Below are 18,462 nucleotides of genomic sequence, written 5' to 3'. Positions count from 1 at the left end.
TTCTACAATAAATCTTATTAAAAATGCTTTTTAAAAATCAAATCCCATCTCCCCTGCGTGATCTGGTCCCTTGCTGCCTCTCCAGCTGGTTTTCTATGCTCATCCCTCTGCTCACCGCGCTTCAGCAGTGCTGACCTTTCCGCTATTCCAGAAAACACCCAGTACCTTCCCACCATGGGACCTTTACCCTCCCCATTCCCTCTGCCTGGAACAATCTTCCCTGAGATGCTGGCATGGCTCTCTTTCCTCCTCACATCATTCAGATTCCTGATCAAAGTCATCTCTCCGGAGGGTCCTTCCCTGATCATCCAATCTAAAACCTGAAACTCTCTGCTCCATTCACTCTCTATTTTTCTGCACAGCATTTACCACTATTCTTTATTATATTATAAAACAATATTTTTCTGTCTTCTTTGCTAGAACAGCAGCTACACAAAAGCAGAGACCTATTTTTACACAGCTAAATCACCAGGCACCTCCTGAAACAGTGCCTCACACATATCAGGTGCTCAGCAAATATTTGCCGAACTAATGAATTAGCCTAAAGATGAAATAATCAGTTACTTCTAAAGAAGTACTTAAGGCCGGGTGTGGTGGCTCACGCTTGTAATCCCAGCACTTTGGGAGACTAAGGAGTAGAACACCTGAGGTCAGGAGTTCGAGATCAGCCTGGCCAACATATAGTGAAACCCTGTCTCTACTAAAAAATACAAAAATTAGCTGGGCGTAGTGGTGCGTGCCTGTAATCCCAGCTACTTGGGAAGCTGAGGCAGAGAATCGCTTGAACCTGGGAGGCAGAGTTTGCAGTGAGGCGAGATTGTGCCACTGTACTCCAGCCTGGGCAACACAGCAAGACTATGTCTCAAACAAACAAACAAAAAGAAAGAAGTACTTAAGTGTAAAGAGTTAACTCAATAATTCTGTCAACAGGTAAGTGACAAAGCTTGACCCTGAACCCAGGCCTAGGTGACTTCAGAGCTCATACTCTCTCTGCCACACCACGCTTAAAGTGAAATGGAGTTGACAGCAGCAAAGGGCAGGAGTAAACACCAAGTGCCGTGTTAGAGAATGCAGGGGAGCTCCTGCGGCCGAGTCACTCAGCCAGGCGAGTGCTGCGCTGAGGTGGCTGTCATTGCAAGAGCAGTTACAGTGTGTTTGTGACCAGGGAGTTGATCCACATTTGGGAAATACACAATTTGGGGCAGAAGTTTAGATTGAATTTCTGTTCTTGAATTGACAGGCAGAGTTCAGTGAGATTTTCTTATGGCACCTAAATTTTTATATATGTAACGTAGGTGAAAATACAGAATTTGGGGAATATTACAAAGAGTTGTTATAATGGATTTTAAGATAATTTTTTCCGAACGCTGTCGTTTCTCCTCAAACAATGAGAGTAATTCTGGCGACCATGTTTCAAAGTGTTAGACCTTTAAGGAAGTCATCTCTGAAGAAGGTTAAAAGCGTGAGAGTTCCGTCAAAGTGATCTCTAATGTACTGGTTGAGTGTTGGTAGGACAATTATTTACTAATATTATCTTCCTTGATGGAGGTAGTCCTTCTACCAGTTACTAATTACCAGCTCCTCTCTGAATAAGTGTATTATACTCTTTTAATTTCATGGGAACTCAAACACTAAGCCACATTCATCTTCCCAATAATCAAGCCCTTGGGCAAGTTGAAGTGAGAGAATAGAGATTCATCTCCATATTTGTTATTCTAAATTTCAAAGGGGCCAACATTTGTACCTTTGACTGCTGCTACTATACTACGAATGAAGAAGATGTAAAGGCCTACTAAATTTGATGTAATCTTTGTTTTCTTTCTTTTTTTTTTTTTTTGAGACAGAGTCTCACTCTGTCACCTAGGCTGGAGTGCAGTGGTATGATCACAATTCACTGCAGCCTCAAACTCCTGGGCTCAAGCAATCCTTGCACCTCAGTCTCTAGAGTAGCTGGGACTACAGGCGGGTAACATCAGGCCCAGATAGGTAAAGAAAAAAATTCTTTGTAAAGATGTCGTCTTGCTGTGTTGCCCATACTGGTCTTGAACTCCTAGCCTCAAGCGATCCTCCCACCCTGACCTCCCAAAGTGCTGGGATTAGAGGTGTGAGCCACTAGCGCCCAGCCTTGTAATCATATTTCATTACCTATGTTGAGTCCAGTAATGGACCACAACATGCTGACTTATAAAGTACCTTTTATCAGCTCTGAAATTCTGAGTCTAAGTAATAAAAAAAAATTGTATATAGAGCTGCAGCTCTTCTTTTTAACATCCTTATTCTAAATCCAAGACAAGATGAAATGCTTATTGTTCTCAAAGTGTCCGATAGTAAATACTTTAGACTTTGTAGGCCATAAAGTTTCTGTTGCAGCTACTCAGTCTGCCATGGTAGGGGAAGCAGCTATAGCCAATATATAAACAAGTATGTTCCAATAAAACTTTATTTACAAAACAAGTATATACATGGTATACACAAGGGCAGGAGTTGGCACAAGCTGTAGTTTGCCAACCCCTGCCCTTGTGTATACCATGTGGTGGCTGGGAAGTGTTCTGAGGTCAGTTATATACCTGTGCACATGCCAATATCTGAGAGGAGTTCGGGAGTCTTTGTCTTATATTCTTGAATTTAGTTGGATGTTAGGAACTAAAGTGGCTTACAACCATAAGTCTGTTTTGATTCCAAAGTGGCTCTCGAACCCTACTATGCCTTAGGTAAGTTTTAGGTAGCCTAGGGATTCATTGCTATGAAGGTGAGAAGCTAAGGAAGATAGCTGCACCCTTCCAAGTTGTCATAACAGGATGAAGCTCCCAGGAAAAGCAACTCTGGAACAAACATACTTTGCTTCCTGGCAAACCTTCCAGCCCAGGATCAACTCCAGGGTGCTCCTAATCTAACAGGACCATTCCAGGCTGCAATATGCTATTCTGGATTGTCCATGTTGGAACAGTGGCCACATGGATTTCAGCTGCTCCTCCACTGGGTCTGAGTTTGAAGGTAGTATGTAAGTCTACAAAACGACCGAGGGCCAAAGCGCAAGGACAGGAGTCCAAAGGGAACCACAGCAAGAAACTGGCCCCTTTGGAGGCTGACAAGGGGTCAAAACAAGGTTATAAAGCCAAGTTTAAGAAATAAGCCAGGAGTAACAAGTTAAATCAGGGTCAAGTGTAAAATAAAGAAGCTGCTAGACATGAACACTAGAAATGTTTCGGAACAATGCTCTTGCCTTGCCTTCTGTCTTCGGGGCTCATGAAAGCACTTTTTGTGTGTTCTTGGTCAATGACAGGGTCCCTAATATGTGGTTATTTTAGAAAACAGATATAAACTCTAAAGGGTTTACCTATAAGGTCAGAAAATAGGATAATGACTTATCCTACAAACATAAGCTATAAATGCATCAAGTTCAATGTAGTCACAGTTGGAATTTTGATTGGGGGACAAAACTGAATTGCATGACACAAAATGGCCAAATAGTAAATATTTAGTTGTACTGAGTTTTCAACATATTTACCGAGTATCTATGTGCCAGATACTACATCAGTACTGGAACTACGGTGATAAACAAATGTAGCTCCATCCTTGTGAAGTACCCAGCCTTGAGAGGAATACTGAAATACTGACATTAATCAAGTATTTATAAGGGTAGGGAATGTTATAAAAGGATATTTGCGGAGATCATATATAGAATATTTGACCTAGTCCAGGAGATCAGAAAAGTCCTCCCTCAGAAAGTGACATCAAAGTTGAAACTTGGGTGATAAACAGGGTTGGCTAGGTGAAGATGTTGGATGAAGAGGGTGCCGGGCAGAGGGAAGGGTATGTGCAAAAGTGCAGGTGAGAGAATTTACAGCATACTCCAGGTACTGAAGAGTCCCAGCTTGAAGAGTAGGGGAGAGCATTGGAAAATGAGGCTGGGGAGACAGGCTGGGCACCATGAAGGGTTGCCCAAGCCTATTCATTCATTCATTCATTCATTCATTCACTTACTTATTTGAGATGGAGTCTCACTCTTGTCACACAGGCTGGAGTGCAGTGCTGTGATCTCAGCTCACTGCAGCCTCCGCCTCCTGGGTTCAAGTGATTCTTGTGCCTCAGCATCCTGAGGAGCTGGGACCACAGGCACTTACCACCACGCCCAGCTAATTTTTCCTATTTTTAGTACAGATGGGCTTTCATCATGTTGGCCAGGCTGGTCTCAAACTCCTGACCTCAAGTGATCTGTCTGGCCTCCCAAAGTGCTGGCATTACAGGTGTGAGCCACTGCGCCCGGTCCCAAGCCATGTTAAAGAACTGGTGTTTCTCTAAGGCACAATGAGATGCTCCTGAGTTTTAAGCAGGGGACTGTCATGATTAGACAGTGCTTTGGAGAAATGACTACCTGCAGTGTAAAAAGCAGACCAGAGTGAGGCAAAAGAGAAGGCAAGAAACTCAGTGAGGAGGCCGTGCAATAATAGAGGTGAGAGGGGATTCTGGGTGGCCTGGACTAGAGCACAGAAAGAAGCTCTATTTGTATACATTTGCATAAAAATTGAGTACATTTGTCAAAATTCATCAAATTGTACACTTAATTAATGATTTTTTTTTGGAGACAGAGTTTCGCTCTTGTTGCCTAGGTTGGAGTGCAATGGCGTGATCTCGACTCACTGCAACCTCCACCTCCTGGGTTCAAGCGATTCTCCTGCCTCAGTCTCCAGAGTAGCTGGGATTACAGGCGCCCGCCACCACACCCAGCTAATTTTTTGTATTTTTACTAGAGATGGGGTTTCATCATGTTGGCCAGGCTGGTCTCGAACTCCTGACCTCAGGTGATCCACCTACCTCGGCCTCCTGAAGTGCTGGGATTACAAGTGTGTAAGCCACTGTGCCTGGCCGATGAATTTCATTGTATATAAATTGTAACTCAATAAAGCTGAAAAAATAGCGACTTAGTGACTGGCTGGCTGGAGTGAGAGAGGAAGAGAGAGGATGGAGTAAAAGAGATTCCCAGGTTTCTGGCTTCAGCAAGAGGTGGCTGGTGCTGCCACTTACTGAGCTGAAGCTGTGGAGGAGGAAGAGGGGTGAAAACAGGTGCAAAAGGGTGATGAGGGGTGAAAAGAGAGGAGAAAGTCTAGGTTTAGATATGTTGGCTTTAAGATGTCTGTGAAACATCTAAGTGGAAATGCCAGGTGGGCACTGAGATAAATGGTTCTGGAACTCAGAGGATTGATTTGGGTAGAAGGTTAGATGTAGGATCACTAAAATGGGAGTGTAGGCCCAAGGCAGGGTCCTGACGAGCACCAGCATATAAGAAATGAGTACGGCTACAGGAATTTGTCACAGAGGCCGAGGAAGGAAACCAAGGATGGAAGGAGCCAAAAATTAGCCACACACTGGAATGTGGGTCACTTCAGTCACTTTCAATTCAGTCATTTTCAATCTGAAATTCAATCTATCTTGGCACTTTGGAAGGCCAAGGTGGGAGGTCACTTGAGGACAGGAGTTTGAGACCAGCCTGGGCAACATGGCGAGACCCTGTCTCTGTAAAAAAATGAAAAATTCAGCCTGGTGTGGTAGCAACATGCCTATGGTCCTAGCTACCTGGGAGGCTGAGAAGTGCCTGAACCCAAGAGTCTGAGGCTGCAGTGAGCCGTGACTGCATCTCTGAACTCCAGCCTGGGCAGCAGAGCAAGATCCTGTCTCTTAAAAATAAAAATAAATCTATCTAGCTGTTGTTTGCCTCTATCATCCGCTAAAATTTAAGGCTAGGAGAAGAAAAGACCACTGTCACCTTTCACATAGCCTGGCCTCCACAACTTCAAAGAGACCAGATCGCCCCAAGAAAGATCCCACATGGAAGCTCTATGAGAAATGCTGAGTGAGAAGCTCAGAAAAGCATTTCTGTGTCCTCCACAATAAATGCACAAGGCCAGCTGATTCTAACAGTAAATTGTAAGACAGTTCTCTGACTCTGGAAAGTCCTGAAGTGTGAAGAAATATCAGTAGTTCTGTCATGGTGGGAGAAATCTGTAGGAACCACCAAAGCAGGAGGAAGACGTACGAAAAAATATTCCAGTGAAAACCCGAACACCCAGAATAATCAGTGACTTTAGTAAGGAAACCCTAGGTAAGTGGATGCAGCCTAGGGATTAGCACTGAAAGTAGCACATTTCAGAGTAGATTCTTACACAAGACAACTTTTTTTTTTTTTGGAGACAGAGTCTTGCTCTGTTGTGCCCAGGCTGGAGTGCAGTGGTGTGATCTCAGCTCACTGCAACCTCTGCCTCCCAGGTTCAGGCAATTCTCCTGCCTCGGTCTCCCAAGTAGCTGGGATTACAGGCATCCACCACCACACCCAGCTAATTTTTTGTATTTTTAGTAGAGATGGGGTTTCACCATTTTGGACAGGCCGGTCTTGAACTCCTGACCTCAGGTGATCCACCCGCCTTGGCCTCCCAAAGTGCCGGGATTACAGGTGTGAGCCACTGCACCCAGCCTGAAGACAACAATTTTGGACCACAGTATGTAAAGCTGTGTCCTGTTATAGCAATGTAAACACATGCCTGCTGTTATATCAGTATAACAGTACTCTAAATGCCTGACTGAGACTCTCAGATCCATGGGGCAAGCAATGTTACTCTTCTCTAATGTGATCCTTCAACACACCATAAATAATTCTCAGCAAATTAAGTTCCTTTTCTCCTCTGTCACTAAAAAAAAATACACAATGTCAAGGCACTAGTGTGGAAGAGATGGATTTATAGAATGTAAGGACACTCCCCATCTGGATTATCTCTCCTCAAAGGACTTTAGCCACAAAGGGCAAGGAAGTACAACATCCTTCCAACAGCTCACTGTCTCATAGGTTGCGGCTTGACGCAATCAACTCTGTTTAGGGGAAAGAAAATAGTGTGTGCCTTCGCTGTATTACAAGCTAATGAGAAAAAATAGTGCTGTCCCATGAGGGCGTGTGAGAGAGACAAACAAGCCCAGTGACATGCCAGGCTCTATACGTTCTCCGGCACAGCCAGGTTATGGACAGAATGAAGGACCTGGAGTGACATGGGGCTCTCTAAGAACTGTTCACCACCACTCACCTTTCCTGTGCTTATCTACCCAGCGGGGTCTCGTCTTGATGAAGTAGCAGTCGTGATGCTATCTAAATTTGTCAAATGACCTCTTTCCCAACACGAAGTGCATGAAAAATCTTTTTTTTTTTTTTTCCCCCCGAGACGGAGTCTCACTCACTCTGTTGCTCGGGCTGGAGTGCAGCGGCCCAATCTCAGCTCACTGAAACCTCCGTCTCCCAGGTTCAAGCAATTCTCCTGCCTCAGCCTCCTGAGTAGCTGGGATTACAGGTGTGCACCACAAAGCCCGGCTAATTTTTGTATTTTTCGTTGAGACAGGGTTTCGCTATGCTGGCCAGGTTGGTCTCAAACTTCTGGCCTCAAGCAATCCAGATCCACCTGCCTCGACCTCCCAAAGTGCTGGGATTACAGGCGTGAGCCACCGCACCTGGCCTGCATCAAAAATCTTTACCAAATAAATGTCATATTGAACAAGAAAACATATCTAGTCCTTCCACTTTCTTCCCTCCCCACCCCCCCATTTATGTTTTCTCCTGAGTAAATAAGCTCAATGAGGTTAAGGACCCGATATCAATCAATGCTTGGGTTTAATGTACATAAAATTCTAGTAATCGGTTAACCTTCCTACTAGTTAGTCATGTGAAACGCAATGTAATATTATATTTACACATAGTATGTATAAAATAGAGGAATAATACCTTTCTTTTTAATTTCCCTGCTCTGAATGGAATAAGCAGGCAGTACTATGTGATTTATTTGAAATAACTGAAAAAGAAAATCCCTTTCCTAGCAGAGGAAGTACTAATTAAGGGGCAAGCAGCAGCAAGAAGATTTTGAGAGACGGAATTTGTTTTTGGCCCAAGCCTGGGGAGTCTACACCCTCAAAGAGCTTGTAGTCTAGAAAGGCATCAAACACACAGCTACTACGATACTATGATATGTACCAGACGCTGCGGCTCACTGAAGATCACATAATATAGTTTTAGGGTGTTAGGGAAGGCTTCTTGGAGGAGTCAAAGCTAAGATGAGAAGGAAGAATTAGATGACAAAGAAGAGAGAACAAAGGTGAAAAGGATGGGGAGGTCCTTCAGGGAGAAGTGGTATATGCAGCCACCTGCCTGGGGCATTGTGAGAGGTCCAAGTGCTTCTGAGTATGGATGCTGAGAAGAGAGAGTGGGATGAGCTAGGGCTGGAAGGGCTGGCAAGGGTCAGCTCAGAAACAAGGGCCTTGTAAGCCACACTGAAGAATGGGGGTTTTAGCTTGTAGAACTGTGTGGCCATCAGCTACCTATGGCTATTTTAAATTCCAATTCACTCCAGTTAAATAAAATTAGGCCGGGTGCAGTGGCTCATGCCTGTAATCCCAGCACTTTTGGAGGCCGAGGTAGGTAGATCACCTGAGGTCAGGAGTTCAAGACCACCCTGGCCAACATGGTAAAACCCCATCTCTACTAAAAATAGAAAAATTAGCCGGGTGTGGTGGCACACGCCTGTAGTCACAGCTACTCAGGAGGATGAGGCAGGAGAATTGCCTGAACCCAGGAAGCAGAGGTTGCAGTGAGCCGAGATTGTGCCACTGCACCCTAGCGCCTGGGTGACAAGAGTGAAACTCCATCTCTAAATAAATAAATAAATAATTAAAAATTCATTTTCTCTGTCACATCTCAAGTACTCAACAGACACATGTGGCTAGTTGGCTCCCATACTGGTTAGCACAGAACACTTCCATGCTACTAGACAGTGCTGCAGCAAAGAAGACCCACTGGAAAGTTTCAATCGGAAGAATAACATAATCAGATTTGCATTTCAGAAAAACCCCTGCAGCTGCAAAGAAAAGACTAAATTGGGGGTAAAGTGGGGAGTAGACTGGAGATTCCCCAATAAGATCCATGAAAAAGTTGAGAACTGTACCACAGCACTGATTTGCTTTAAGTGTTTGCTTTACTAGCTGAAGTGAGCCGAAATATTTTACTAGTTTGGTATTAAGAGGAGTGAAAAAAAATCTCTGGTTAAACATAGTAGGAAATTTCAGCATTTGGAAATGTTTGTTCTGTGTGCCAGGCTGTGGCCCATCACCATCACTTGAAGGTAGCAACTACAGTGAGTCAGCTTCTTAGGAGGTAAGGTCAAAACATATTTCGGCGAAAAGCCCCAAAGCATGTGTGTGTAAAAATGCGTTTTTTAAAAGCATGTGTGTGTTCATGTGTGTATCAGAAAGAGAGACAGACAGAGACATTATATAGTAAGAGAGGAAGAGAGTATGTGTGGGGGCTGCTAGAGAGAAAAGGGGTGTGTGCGCATGTATGCATGTCAGGTTCTACTGGTCATTTGTTGGCTCTAAGTATTTGTATCCCCTTTGGTGGTGTGAGATTCGCTGGAAGAATCTGGATGACAAAAACGATGGTCTGGTTCCCAATCTTGTTCTTCTGGCACAAATCTTCCTCCAGTGTTTTGACCAAAGGGACCTTAATTCAAGCCAGGGAGAAATCTGAAAACGATCCTCACTTTTCCTTGCCCCACCCACATCCAAAATTTACAAAGCTTGTCTTCACTCCCAGCATCCCACAAGCATCTCAGTCTGAACACGACAACATTGCACTTGAGATCTTTTTCCCCAAACTTGCTCCTTCCACTCAGCTCTGCCAATGGTCTATGACGGATGTGACGCTTGGTCACGCTCAGGACCTCAAGCCTCAGTCCAACGCAAAGAAGAAACAAACTATTAGTTACTATGCTTCTGTCAGCTTCTATTTTTCAAACTAAGGTATTTAAGTATGGACTTGGAAATACTCAAACTTTCTGTTTGTACTAATCTGAGTTAGAACTGGTGAAAGGCTTACCTTAAATGCTTGAGTGGAAATGGAATCTAATCCCAACCCAGAAGCAGCTGAAAACTGGCGGTCTGCCCAGGCTGTCAGACAGGCTCTGGACACCTGCCAACACTAAGGACCCTGCAGTTCTCTAAGATTATGTGTTAATTTTCAATTACTCTGCTTTTCTGTCTTAAAAAAAAAAAACGCTGGAGAAAAAACTATTCTTGTGTTGACTTGGTGAAATTCTCACAAAGACTTCATACATGCTAGTTGTTTCCTGAAACTATCATTAATTCTTGCTTTTCAAACAAACTCTATTTTTCTCATTTCACAGGTGGGAAGAGAATCCATGCACTGAGTCCACATATGGATAGTTTCTGACTTGATCACTTTTGTTTTATTCCTTTTCTTAGTTTCCCCCAACATCTCTGTTGTCCTTGGTCTTAAAAAAACAAAAACATAGTGATTTTTGTCATTCTGCTATATTCTATAGATAATAAGATAAACTCTTTACCTTGTCACCCAGTCAGAAAGCCATTTTAATACAGGCACACATTGTTTTATTGTGCTTTGCTTTATCATGCTTCACAGATACTGTGCTTTTTACAAATTGAACGTTTGTGGCAACCCTGAGTTGAGCAAGGCCACTGGTGCCATTTTTTCCAACAGCATGTGCTCACTTGGTGTCTCTGTGCCACATTTTGGTAATTCTGGCAATGCTTCAAACTTCTCCATTATTATCATCATATCGGTTATGGTGATCTGTGATCAGTCATCTTTGGTGACTGTAATTGTAATTGTTTTGGAGTGCCACAAACCATGCCCACATAAGATAGTCAACTTAATCAATCAATATGTGTTCTGACCGTTTCACTGACCATCTCTCTCTCTCTCTTCTCAGGCCTCCCTATTCCCTAAGACATAAAAATATTGAAATTAGGCCAGTTCATAACCCTACTATGATGTCTAAGTGCTCAAGTGAAAGGAAGAGTTGCATATCTCTTATTTTAAATCAAAAGCTAGAAATGATTAAGCTTAGTGAGGAAAGCATGTCGAAAGCCAACACAGGCTGACAGCAAGGCCTCTTGTGCCAAACAGTCAAGCTATGAATGCAAAGGAAAGCTCTTGAAGGAAATTAAAAGTGGTACTCCACTGTACACAGAAATGATAAGAAAGCAAAACAGCCTCATTGCTGATGTAGTTTTAGTGGTCTGGATAGAAGATCAAATCAGCCTCAACATTCCCTTAAGCCAAAGTCTCATCCAGGAAGGCCCTAACTCTCTTCAATTCTATGAAGGCTGAGAGAGGTGAGCAAGTTGCAGAAGAAGAGCTGGAAGCTAACAGAGGTTGGTTCATGAGGTTTAAGGAAAGAACCATCTCCATAACATGCAGGTGCAAGGTGAAGCGGCAAGTGCTGATGGAGAAGCTGCAGCAAGTTGTCCAGAAGATCTAGCTCAAATCATTGACGAAAGCAGCTACACAAAAACTGCAGATTTTTGATGAGATGAAACTGGCTTCTATCGGAAGAAGATGCCATCTAGGGCTTTCATAGCTAGAGAGAAGAAGTCAATGCCTGGCTTTAAAGCTTCAAAAGGACAGGCTGACTCTCTTGCTGGGGCTAATGCAGCTGGTGACTTTAACTTGAAGCCAATGCTCATTTACCATTCTGAAAATTTTAGGGCCTTTCAGAATTATGCTAAATTTACCTTGCCTGTACTCCATAAAAGGAAGAATAAAGCCCGGATGACAGCACATCTATTTACAGCACGGTTTAATGAATATTTTAAGCCTACTGTTGAGACCTACTGTTCAGAAAAAAAGATTGCTTTCAAAACAGTACTGCTCATTCATTGACAATGCATGTGGCTCCAAAGAGCTCTGAAGAAGATGTACAAGGAGATGAATGTTGCTTTCACACCTGCTAACACAACATCCATCCTGCAGCCCCTGGATCAAGAAGTAATTTTTTTTTTTTATTTTTGAGAAGTAGTTTCGCTCTTGTCACCTAGGCTGGAGTGCAATGGCACAATCTCAGCTCACTGCAACCTCCACCTCCCAGGTTCAAGTAATTCTCCTGCCTCAGCCTCCCAAGTGGCTGGGATTACAGGCAGGTGCCACCATGCCAAGCTAATTTTTGTAGTTTTAGTAGAGGCAGGGTTTCACCATGTTGGCCAGGCTGGTCTGGAACTCCTGACCTCAGGTGATCCACCTGCCTCAGCCTCCCAAAGTGCTGGGGTTATAGGCCACCACACCCAGCCAAGAAATAATTTTGACTTTCAAGTCTTATTATGTAAGAAATACATTTTGTAAGACTATAGCTGCCATAGACAGAGTGGTTCCTCTGATGGAGTCTGGGCAAAGTAAATTGAAAACCTCTGTAATGGATTCATCATTCTAGATGCCATTAAAAACATTTGTGATTCATGGGAGGAGGTTAAAACAAACATTAATAGGAGTTTGGAAGAAATTGATTCCAACCCTCATGGAACTCTAGGGGTTCAAGACTTCAGTAGAGGAAGTAACTGAAGATGTGGTAGAAAAAAACAAGAGAACTAGAATTAGGTGTGAAGCCTGAAGGTGTGACTGAATTGCTGCAATCTCATAATAAAACTTGAAAAGGTAAGGAGTTGCTTCTTATGGATAAGCAAAGAAAGGGGTTTCTTGAGATGGAATCTACTGGTTAAGATGCTGTGAACATCACTGGAATGACAAGGATTTAGAATATTATATAAACTTAGTTGACAAAGCAGTGGCAGGGTATGAGAGGACTGACTACAGTTTTGAAAGAAGTTCTACTGTGGGTAAAATGCTATCAAACAGCATCACATGCCACAGAGAAATCTTCCACAAATGGGAGAGTCCATTAAGGGGGCAAACTTCATTGTTGTCTTATTTTAAGAATTTGCTACAGCTATCCCAATCTTCAGCAACCACCATCCTGCTTAGTCAGCAGCCATCAGCATTGAGGCAAGACTCTCTACCAGCAAAAAGACTAGAACTTGTTGAAGTCTCAGATGATCATCAGCATTTTTTAGCAATTAGATATTTTAAAAATTAAGGTGCATACTTTTAAAATATATACTGCTATTGCACACTTATGAGGCTATAGTATAGTGTAAGCAAAATTTTTATATGTACTGGGAAATTTAAAAGTTTGTATAAGTCACTTGATTACAAAATTCACTTCATTGCAGTGGTCTGGGACCAAACCTGCTGTGTCTCTGAGGTATGCGTGTACTATTATATTAACTCATCTCTTAATTTGGCCATGTTTTTACAGTTCAGAAATAATATTTATACTGTGGCATCTTCTGATCTTCAAAAACTGCTTTTCTTTTTTATGAAGTATAAATTAAAGTAAATATGCTATGATAAAATCTCGCCTTTACCTAAAAGTGCTAGCAATTAGGACTACTCAGGATTATAGGCTCTAATATTTACCATTTCCCATCCAAAGATGGTATTATGTCCCAAGTCAATACATCATCAACAACTGAACAAAACAGAATAGAAATAATTATTTCTATTTTTGAGAGAATATTATTTGTTGAGAGAAATAAAAGTGAAGTGTTAGGGAGAAAAGACCTCTTCTAAAACACATCTATGCAAAAGGAGGTGTGATATAATACATAAAACAGTTTTTTTCAGACGCCACCCAAAAGAGAAGCCCATAGCTGTAATTCCTGAGTACCTCTACCTTTTCCAGGGACTATGAGCCAATCATTCTGAATCTGCGTTTCCAGAGCGTTCTAATTCCTAGGGTTGGCTTTCTTCTGGGCTTGTCTTACTTTCAGCCTACGTTTTAGTTTTTCTCTGTTAAGTTCGTTACCACTCATCCATTTGCTTGGCTGCTACCAAAATTTTGTTGCTATTGTTTCTCTTCTTTTTCTTTGTTCTTGTGAGTTTTTACTTTAAAAAAAAAAAAAAAGAAACCTCTTGGCTGTCATTTTAGTGGTGTTTCAGGACGAAACAGGCAAATGTGACTTAATATGCCACGCTATCTGTTACTTTCCTTTTCCCTAAGTCTCTAAATTGCAATTATCCTATTTGGAGATCTTTACTTTTGTATACTGTGTGTGTGAGTGTTTAAAATGCATCATTTGGTTCATGGTTTAATGGGTTAATGAATCACAAAAGGAGATACCTAGGCCTGGTCCAGATGACTGGGTATAAATTGGATACCCTGGACCTCGTCCCTTTCACAGGAGGTGGCTAAGACTCCTGGGAAAAGTGCGAGAGCATCGGCAGTTGTACATGGATGGCTGCCTTATGTGAAGAAGGAAAATTCTGGACGTGGAAATGTGTACAGGAAGGCTTGTGTGTGTGCATGTGTGCACACAGCTATGTGCTAGGTAGGAAAACCATGGTCTGCTAACAATCTCAGTTATTTTTCTTTCCCAGGATCTCTCTCTCTTCTTCTTCTTCTTCTTCTTCTTCTTTTTTTTTAGAGACAGAGTCTCGCTGTGTTGCTGAGGCTGGAGTGCAGTGGCTATTCACGGCATGATCATAGCTCACTGCAGCCTCAAATTCCTGGGATGAAGCGATCCTCCTACCTCAGCCTCCTCTCTCTCTTCTTTTCTTGGCAGTATACTCTTCTTTGGGGGAAATGCTTCTTCCTCTGCTCTGATGCCATAGGTCTAATGGGCATGGTCCCTCACATACACACAAGGATGGACAGCAATGCAATCCAGGACACAAGAATCCTTCCTTGAGTTTTTCTAATCCAAAGGAGGAAAAGCACAACCCCTGGAGGGGCAAGGCTGTAGGGAGGTGTGTGTCTGGAACCATCGGCAGCTTGGGAGCAGCTGTTCTGCAGCGGCAGGGAGCGAAGATGGCACACAGAGAGAGGCAGCTCGGAGAAGGAGGGCCACCTGGGGGCATTCCAGCTGCTTTCGTGATCTGTGTACTCTTCTGCCCTTCCCTTTCTGCTTTTTGCCTTTGCTTTGTGGGTTTTGCCTTTTATGGTTCGATTTTAATACTTGGAACTAAAGGAGACATAATATTAATATACCAACTGAACGCACAAAGCACAAAGTTGCATACTGAAGGCTTTTGTTACTTCCATAGTTCTATGAAATTCCCACAGAATTGTTAAGCTTTAAGTATCCATAAACACAGCTAAAGCTTTAGAAGACATTTAAAAATAAAAAAAATTAGCATCATTTTCCATATTTGTCTGAATATAAGTCGACTTAAAATAATAGAACAGTACACAGCATAAGAACACAATTCACATTCTGAACCTTGGGGAAAAAGAGGTCTAGACGCAGGCCTCCTAGGAAATTGGACAGGGGAGGGGTATTTTAAGCCTATGTTTTAAAGCTTTGAAAAGTTTTTTCTTGTTTGCTTTTAAATGTACTATGTGGACGCTTTTAAAAGAAAGTAAATTTCAAGAAAGTATTTAGCCTAAGGCAGACAAAATTTCTTTTCAGTTATAAGATATCAATTTAGGGATATTAAAAGATTATTAGGGAGGGCAAATCCCTACAGTAGAACCTCTCAGGAACATAATTTGTGGTATCTCACATGACAGTCATCATCTCTGCCATTTATAAGGTCTTCTGTGAACAGTAAAGCTTACATTCAGATCATCTTTTATTTGGACCAACAGCATTACTTTTGGCCACTGTGATTATCACTATTTTTATATGCACTGCCTATTAAAAAGGTAGGAACTAGAGCACTTAAAATTTTTCCTGCATTTTTATCACTGTGCATGTTGTTGTCTCATTCAGTGATTGACGTCTTAGGATGAGTTCTAAAAGAAACCTCTTATTCTGGAGAGTAGCTGCTCTATCTCCGCGAGCATTCCTGTCTGGGCAGAGTAAGGCTCTGTGGCTGGCAAGACGTGCTGGGCTCCTGGCTTCCGTTAGACTCTCTGGCCACACAGGTCTGTCCACATTCAGAGGAGGGAAGAAAAGCTGAGGAGTCCTTAAGGAAGCAAGTAGAATACTACCTGGAAATTTATACTATTTGATTACTGGGACCATGAAAAGCCAAGTCTATGAATTAGGTAATTAGTATCCACATGGTATATCACAATCTCATACTGAATATAAATGGAATCCCCTAAAATCCTGGAGGCTGTAATGGTAGGGTAGGAGCACTTTGTTCCTATGGAGCCGCTACTCAAGTAATTGTGCTTCTTAATCAATCGGAGCTCAACCTTCTTCTCTGGTCTGCTCTCTGGCCGCCTTTGGTCTGCTGGTCAGCCCTTGGAAAGTTTACGATAACCACCTCTAGGGTGGGCTAATTCCACCAGAAAGAGTGGCTAAACACTGACTTTAAGATGAAATCTTAATCCAGGCTATAGACTATCTGAAGCAGCTTTCAAAAATGACAGGTATCATTTTGTGACTGGCAATCACAGCTGGCTACTTACAATAAAGCCTGCAGGTGTAACACATCAAGCCTGAGGGGTAGTCCTCTACAGAGGTGGCTATGATTATTACTGCTCCCTTCTTTTAGTTTTTTCAAGCAATAAAATATTGTCCAGAAAGCCATGCTCCTTCTAATAGCCTCTGGCAGCCACATTCAGCTGTGGTCACCCTCATGTACTCGGGTGACTTAGCGTGACAGAACTAGTAAATGATGAGAAGAATTCAGATGGGAAATGCTACTGAATGAGATGGTATTCTTATAATTAACAGGAAAACTATGACCTGAATTCTTTGAATAGGCCACCTTATCTGCCTGGTTTTGAAATGGAAACATCTTTGATCTGGAATCTGAGTTTGAATGCTATGGGTGTTAAACATAAAAAACTGAAGTCCAAGGACAGCAAGGGTTATCGTAATATCTAGGTAGGTGGGACAGGCTTAATTGCTTTGTATTCGTCCATAAAAATTCCTTTCCTGCTTGAGAGGGCATTGCTGGTAAATCATTCTGTCTCTTCCTCACTTATTCTCACATTCCAGTTTATTTCCTAAGTCATAAAAATAATACATTAAATTCTCACATAAACTCCAAAAGGTAGATATTATTTTTGTCCCCATTTTAGAGATAAAAAATTGAAAACAAGGCCAGGTATGGTGGCTCATGCCCGTAATCCAGCACTTTGGGAGTCTGAGGCAGTTGGATCACTTGAGATAAGGAGTTTGAGACCAGCCTGGCCAACGTGGTGAAACCCCATCTCTACTGAAAAAAAAAAAAATACAAAAATTAGCTAGGTATGGTGGCAGGTGCCTGTAATTCCAGCTACTCGGGAGGCTGAGGCAGGAGAATCGCTTGAACCTGGGAGGTGGAGGTTGCAGTGAGCTAAGATTGGGCCACTGCACTCCCAGCCTGGGTGACAGACAGAGACAGTGTCTCCAAATTTAAAAAAAAAAAAAAAAGAAGACAAGAACATATCAAGGTAAGTAAAGAGCCAGATTCCAACTCAGAAAGAGTCTGGCTCAAGAGTCCATGCTCTGGTGCCCTGTACCACTCAGCTCTGTCCAGAAGCAGTGGCCTGACTCTCTCGCTGCTGGAAAGTGCCCTAGCAAGGCTAAAGGCAAGTACTCTTACCTGGTCAGGTCCTGAGTCTCCATGCGGGTAATGTGTTATCAGGCCACTCTGATTTATTAAGTCCCTAACTTCTCTCTTCAGGGTAGTCCTACACTTTACTCGTTAGCTTCCTTGTCAGGCTATTGCCCAAACTTGCTTGATGATAAGAATCAGCTGGAATAAAAATGTAGCTTCTCAAGATCCTATCTTCAGAAATTCCAATTCACTGGGTCTGATGTTGTCCCAGAAATCTGTTTTCAACAAGTGACCCAGGTGATTCTTCTCATCAGTCAGGTTTGATAAACACTGCCCTAGGAGTTTTAGCCAATGGGAACAAACATCATTGTCTTAAGCACTATGTATTATATAGTCAAAATTTCTATAGCATTTCTATAGCTGAATTAATCCAAAGCAATCGGTACATATGGCACAAAATGTTTTTTTTTCCAGGAAGGACTAGGGGGTGGGCTGGAATGTCTTTGTGGTTTTCTTGTTTCTGAGTGATGACTGTTAGAAAGAATTCTTTAATGGCCGTGCCCTTGAGGGAGTTTTTGCATTGCTCTGGTCATGGAACAGCTTATACCAAATAGAAAGCCATTTTATATAGTTCTTTTAAGTCCTGCCTGAGAGGATTTTTGGAGAAGAGCAAATTAAATAAAGAGGAGAAAGAAGTACACAGTTCTCATTCCTTGAAGGCCCCTAAAGCAAACTCCTTGCATAACCAAAAGAGAGAGACTCAGGCTTTCCAACTTAAATGTTTATAAATCATATACAGAATGATTCAGGAGAAAATTTTATAAGGGATTAATTCAATTTACACAGTCTAATCAAAGAGCAAAAATAATCTTTGACAAAGAATTCAAAGGCAAAACTGTTGAAACTCACGACTACCAAAATATTGTTCAAGGTTAAAAAAACGGATCTGAAACATGCCTAATCTGCTCTGACACTGTCACCACTGCTTGTCACAAATGAAGTTTCCACCTGAGGCACCACTGAAAGCCAAACTTCAGTTGCTATATTTGTGAGTCAGTGGGGGAAAAAAGGAAAATAAAAAGTAGAAATTAAGACTAAAAGACGGTCAAAGGAAGAGAAAGCAAACC

General features: G+C 42.3%; 1 protein-coding gene and 1 long non-coding RNA gene across 16 annotated transcripts in view; one reads left to right on the top strand and one right to left on the bottom strand.

Moving 5' to 3' along the window:
- Positions 1-18,462, bottom strand: part of DTNB (dystrobrevin beta) — a 296,213-nt gene that overhangs the window by 89,532 nt on the left and 188,219 nt on the right. The window lies entirely within an intron of this gene.
- LOC109025762 (uncharacterized) overlaps positions 1-18,462 on the top strand; it is a 100,162-nt gene that overhangs the window by 45,320 nt on the left and 36,380 nt on the right. The window lies entirely within an intron of this gene.

This window comes from Gorilla gorilla, chromosome 12 (assembly GCF_029281585.2).
Source record: "Gorilla gorilla gorilla isolate KB3781 chromosome 12, NHGRI_mGorGor1-v2.1_pri, whole genome shotgun sequence".
Lineage (NCBI taxonomy): Eukaryota > Metazoa > Chordata > Mammalia > Primates > Hominidae > Gorilla > Gorilla gorilla.
The sequence above is the reverse complement of the archived record's forward strand: the minus strand, read 5'-3'. Positions and strand labels throughout refer to the sequence as shown.